Genomic DNA, 6,421 nt, shown 5'->3' on the forward strand with positions numbered 1-6,421 from the left:
TTTTAAGCTAAGTGTTACTACAAAAGAGTTAAGTTAAAAAACTAAAAAGCTTATAAAGTAAAAATGTTATAGTAAACTAATATTTATTATTGAAGGAATGTTTTTAAATTTATTATAGCCTAAAACTTAGGCCCTAAGTGTACAGTGTTTATAAAGTCTACAGCAGTGATGGGCAACCTTTTGAGCTTGGTGTGTCAAACTTCGCCAAAAAACTGAGCATAACTCGGGTAGTGTGTCACTTTGAGGAAAAAACATTATTTCGCAAATGTTTCATCCTCGGCATGCGGCCGCCTCAGCGGCCGCGTGTCATCAGTAATGGCTACGCGTGTCAGTGCTGACACGCGTGTCATCGGTTCGCCATCATTGGTCTACAGCATACAGTGATGTCCTAAGCCTTCACATTCTCTCACCACTCACTCTCGGACTCACCAGAGCAGCTTCCAGTTCTGTAAGCTCCATTCATTGTTAAGTGCTTTATATACCAGATTGTACCATTTTTTATCCTTTATGCTACATTTTTACTGTACCTTCTCTATGTATGGCCTACAGTATTCAGTACAGTAACAGGCTGTGTGGGTTTGTAGCCTGGAGGCAATAGGCTATATACTATAGCCTAGGTATGTAGTAGGCCATATACCATCTGGGCTTCTGGGCTTCTGGCTGAGCAGTGCACCCCCTGTGGGAGCGCACTGACCACCAGGGGGCATCTCCTTTGTTGAGCGTCTGCCCCCTGGTGGTCAGTGCGGGTCATAGCAACTGGTCGTTCTGCTGTTCAATCGATTTGAATATTACCCTTTTATTATATAGGAATGAAATAAATGTGAGATATAGGTATGTTCAAGAAAGATAAATAAAAACAAATAAGAATTAGTTTCCAATCTGCTTATTTCAACTCAAGGTCATGGCTGGCTGGCTATCCCAGCAGCTCAGGGAGCAAGGGGACCCAATCCCGGACAGGACATCCACACTCACTCAGACATGAGAACATGCCAACTCCACAAAACAGTGGCCCTGGCTGGGAAGCAGATTTTTTCCCTTCATCTTGAAAAAAAAAAGTGATGAAACAACTCTGAATGAAAGGATGTTATTAAAGAACGTGCTGGAATGATACATCTTTCTTAGATTATAAAGGGCTACCACTTGTATTGCTCCTGTGTCTCATCAATTATTCTGATGGAGACCATGTTGTTAGCTTCCCAGTGGAGAGGACCACGTGTCAAGAAACTGAAGCCTCCTGCCAATAGTGAGCTTGGGATTAATCTTTCTGCCTCAATCATATCCAGAGACTACGGGCCTGGCCAACACTTTGATTGCAACTTAATAAGAGACCTTGAGCCACACACCCAGCTAAGCTGTTCCTGGATTCCTGACCCACAGAAACGGGGAAGTAATAACTGTTGTTTTAAGCTAAAATGTTTGGGGAAATTCGTTATGTGGCAATAAATATTACAAGAAATAGGGCATTTTCCTTCCCAACAATGTAAAGATGTCCTTAGAAATGACTTACTTTTCTGGGTAGGTTCTTTGTTTTCTCTAGCTGTTAATAGCTTAGTCAGGATTCCTTTAAAAGATTCTGTAAGCTTCCATTATTCTTTGAAATAAGACTCACATGCAGCCCTAACCAGTTTGGCTCAGTGGCTGAGCATCAGCCTTCGGACTGAAGGGTCCCAGGTTCGATTCCGGTCAAGGGCATGTACCTTGGTTGCAGGCACATCCCCAGTAGGGGGCGTGCAGAAGGCAGTTGATCAATGTTTCTCTCTCATTGATGTTTCTAACTATCCGTCTCCCTAAAAAATCAATAAAATATATATATTTTTAAAAAAAGAACCTTCATTATATATATAAAAAGACTCACATGCAAATAGAAATGCCAAAGAAAAAGGAGAAACATTTTCATACTTATCTGTTCTGATCACAGACTTTCACAGGGTCTATTTTCATTTGTCCATCCACATCCACTTGTAAGGATACTGACTACAGAAAGTAATTATCATTAACAAATTATCTTTTAAAAAAGCCAAAATTTCAGTAGCTAACAAATAGTTCCTAAAATCTGTGGAATGAAGGTTCTCCCCCTCTCCTCCTTCCAATTTTGCACACAAAAGTAATTAAGACTACTTCTTTGTGTGGCAATACATTTTTTATTACCACACTAGCGTTCCCGTTGCAGGAAAAATCCTGCAATAGGGTTTCCTGCTGCACTCTACCCCACCCTGCCTGCTCTCCTCCCTTGTCCCCCGCCCCGCAATCTCCGCCAGCCCCCCTGCTTTTCTAACTTCTCCGCCAACCCGCTCTCCTTCCTTCTTCCCCGGCCCCGCCTCCGCTCCTCCCTTCTCCCCCGGCCCCGCCTCTGCTCCTCCCTTCTCCCCCGCCCCGCCTTCTCCGCCAGCCCGCTCTCCTTCCTTCACCCCCGGCCCCGCCTCCACTCCTCCCTTCTCGCCTGGCCCCGCCTCCGCTCCTCCCTTCTCCCCCGGCCCCGCCTCCGCTCCTCCCTTCTCCCCCGGCCCCGCCTCCGCTCCTCCCTTCTCCCCTGGCCCCGCCTCCGCTCCTCCCTTCTCTCCCGGCCCCGCCCCTTCTCTCCCGGTCCCGCCTGCTCAACTTCCTTCTCCCCCGGCCCCGCCTCCGCTCCTCCCTTCTCCTCCCCCCCGGCTTGCTTGCTTCTCTGCAGCTTTGCTCCCTTCTGCAGCTCTTGGCTTCTTTCTACGCTGTCGCGATATGCAAATTAGCCACCATCTTTGTTGGGATAATTTGCATATTCGTCCTGATTGGCTGGTGGGCGTGGCTTGGGTGTAGTGAAGGTGCGGTCAATTTGCATATTTGTCTATTATTAGATTAGATAGAAAAAACGTTATCAGTTGCAAGTACAACTAAAAGGCTAAAAATAGATGGTCAATTATTTCCTTGATTACAAAACCTAATTCTTCCTCTGAATTTAGGGAAAGTAACTACACGTGCTTTAAATCTTTAGATTCTTGGTTAATAATACTATTCTTTTATACTGTGGTCCTCTTGCAATGAGTTGGAAAAATTAGAAACTAATCAAAAATCTTTTCTAAGTGTGATGATGGTATTATGGCTAGGAGAGAGGGAGGGAAGAAGTGGGGAGAAGGGGGAGAGAGGATCCTCTCAAAAGATACCTACTAGAATATGCTTCAAAATAATTGGAAGGGGAACAGTAGTTGGAGCTAATCTATAATAATAAAAGTATAATATGCTAATTAGACCAGACATCCTTCCGGACGAAGCCAGGACTGGTGCTGGCAGCTGGGGGAAGGCCTACTCTTGCATGAATTTCATGCATCAGGCCTCTAGTAGATGAATAAACATTAAACCAAGTAAAAGGTACATTGGGGTACCTTATACTCTTCTATTTTAAAATAATTTTTCATGATAAAATGTTTAAAGCTAACAGGCTTAAGATAAAAGAGATTTGTAGTCCTAACCGGTTTGGCTACGTGGATAGAGTGTCAGCCCTCGGACTGAAGGGTCCCGGGTTCGATTCCGGTCAAGGGCATGTACCTTTGTTGCGGGCACATCCCCAGTAGGGGGTGTGCAGGAGGCAGCTGATCGATGTTTCTCTCTCATCGATGTTTCTAACTCTATCCCTCTCCCTTCCTCTCTGTAAAAAATCAATAAAATGTTTTTTAAAAAAGGATTTGTAAATGTGTCAAGTGATAACATTCTGATTTAAAATAGCTTTAGATTCTTTTTTAAAAATATGGAGCACTTCACGCATATGCGTGTCATCCTTGCACAGGGGCTATGCTGATCTCTGTGTCGTTCCAGTTTTAGTATAAGTGCTGCCGAAGTGAGCACTAGTTTTAGATTTTTTTAAAAAGCCCTAGGGAAAACAAACTTGAATCCTATTTCCACTTAGCTTGTTTATTGTTTTTAAAATAATATACTTCAGTGGAAAAGCAAAACTGAAAAATGTTAAAGACCTCCATCTCCAGTATACTAAAGAATATTCTGAGTATTTAAAATCACAGTCAAAATGCTCAGGAGTGCACTGTATAACCTATATACCTCTAACACACAAGCCACATATCCTTAGAGAATTTCCCTTACTTTTATTACTCTTCATCTCTGTTCATGCTTCACTTTGTAAACTCCCTGTCCATGGAGTGATGTGGGAGTGAGTTTAATAATACAATAGCTGCCTGTTGTCAAAACATGTCATTTTAGGTAGTTCTTATATAATGACAGCAGTACTAAAGGGTATTTTGAAGAGAAAATAAAAAGTATAAAGCCATCTTTTTCTGAAGGAAATTGTAAAAAAAAAAAGACATTCCCCTTTAAAAGGGGGAGGGCCTAGCCTTAATCAGTTAATTGTTCAGTTCACTGAAACTGAGGTCCTAAAAATAACAAGTTCTAAATGTGCAGCAGTTTCGGACTTTTACTTAGGATGTACCAGGTAGAAAGCTGCAAAGAATGTTCCTCCCACCATAACAAGAAACAGCTGAATGATATACAAAATCGTAGTACTTTTTTTAAAAAAAAAAATTAGTAATTTACATCTTCTAACTTTATTCTTTTTTTAAAAAATATATTTTATTGATTTTTTTACAGAGAGGAAGAGAGAGGGATAGAGAGTTAGAAAAATCGATCAGCTGCCTCTTGCACAGCCCCTACTGGGGATGTGCCCGCAACCAAGGTACATGCCCTTGACCGGAATCGAACCTGGGACCCTTGAGTCCGCAGGCCGACGCTCTATCCACTGAGCCAAACCGGTTTTGGCAAAATCATAATACTTTTGAGCCCTTAGGTGGTGGAGGCTGCAAAGCAATCAGGGAAACTCAGAGGACAAAGCACTCCAGGGAGAGACAGAAGTCTCGCCTTGGCAGGGAATGGGAGAAAAGGTGGCTGCTCTATACGCAGATGAGGAAATTAGATTTTAACATTTTTAATGGCCAAGCATGGGCTACTGCATCACTTTGCATCAAGACTGGCTATTTAATATGTGGGTCTTAGTGCAAAATGAAAAAGCAGGCAGGACACCTTACTCAAAAATGAAGAATTCATGCGTGGCTCAGTGGTTGAGCACTGACCTATGAACCAGGTCAGGGTTCGATTCCCGGTCAGGACACATGCCCAAATTGGGGGCTTGATCCCCAGTGGAGGGCATGCAGGTGGCAGCCAATCAATGATTCTCTCAATATTGATGTTTCTAGCTCTCTCCCTTCCTCTCTGAAATCAACAAAAATATATTTAAAAAAATAAATGAATTCAAGACAGTGACAGCACAGCGTTCTAAGTGTGGGGCTGTGTGTGACTGCACAGGTCATACCATGAAGCCAGTCCTGGCTGCGGGCCCCAGACACAGAGTTCCCACTCACCTGAAGGCTCTTCTCCATCGGCCGTCAGCGGGCGTTCCTGAGGGGTGAGAGCAGTGCAGATGACTGGAGAAGACAAAACCACCGCGATGCAAACAAGGTGGCTATGGAGGGACAAGCTCAAAGCCCCACTGGCTTGTTGGGATCCTTCTCTACAAAACCTTAACCCGCAGGGGGCAGTACACCAAATACTATGGTCACAGGACATTGGCAAATGTTTCTAGAGAAGCAGTAAAAGCAAAATCCATCCTCCTCCCCCAGGACATAGGCAAACACTTGGTGCTGCTGGGAGAAGGGTAAAAGCAACTATCTTGGTGGAGGAGCAGGTTCAGATGAGGAACAGATGTTTGCTATTACTGGGGAGTAACAATGGCCGTCGACAACAGGGGAAGTGTGAGAGCAGGAAGAAGGCCCCCTCTCTGATACAGGTAAGCAGGGCCAACGGAAAGCTGAGGGCAGAGCAGGCACACAGGAAAGCCTCGCATCTCCACCCCTATCCTGAACACAAAGTAGCAGCAGCCAGTCCATCGTTAGTACAGCCTGAGGTCTATGGGCTCCGAGTCTCTGAGTAACAATAGACTTCTATTGCAAAAATATCTTTCAAAAATGAACATGAAACGCTTTTAAGACATACAAAAGTTGAAGAAATTCATCACCAGCAGACTTGTATTAGGGTTACACAGGCCTATTTAAACTAGTTAAACAAGTCTTTAAGGCAGAAGAAAATTAAACCAGGAGGAAATATGAATCTATACAAAGACATAAAGAGCACTACGTGGGTTATTTAAGAAATCTTTGCTTAACCCAAGTTCTTAAAGGGGTCTGTGTTTTCTTGTAAAAGCTTGTAATAGGTTTTATGTTTAAGTCTATGATCCATTTTCAGTGAATTCCCAGTTGAGCCACGTGCCTGAGTTGCAGGTTCGGTCCCATTGGGGTGTGTGCAGGAGGCAACCAATTGATGTCTCTTACACATCCAAGTTTCTCTCTCTTCCCCTTTCTCTTAAATCAGAGAGGCATATCCTCAGGTGAGGATTGAAGAAGAAGAGAAAAATAAGTAGATTCTTCCTAGCCATATAATATTCTACAGT

Source organism: Cnephaeus nilssonii (genome assembly GCF_951640355.1).
Source record: "Cnephaeus nilssonii genome assembly, chromosome: 8".
In the NCBI taxonomy this organism is placed as follows: Eukaryota; Metazoa; Chordata; class Mammalia; order Chiroptera; family Vespertilionidae; genus Cnephaeus; species Cnephaeus nilssonii.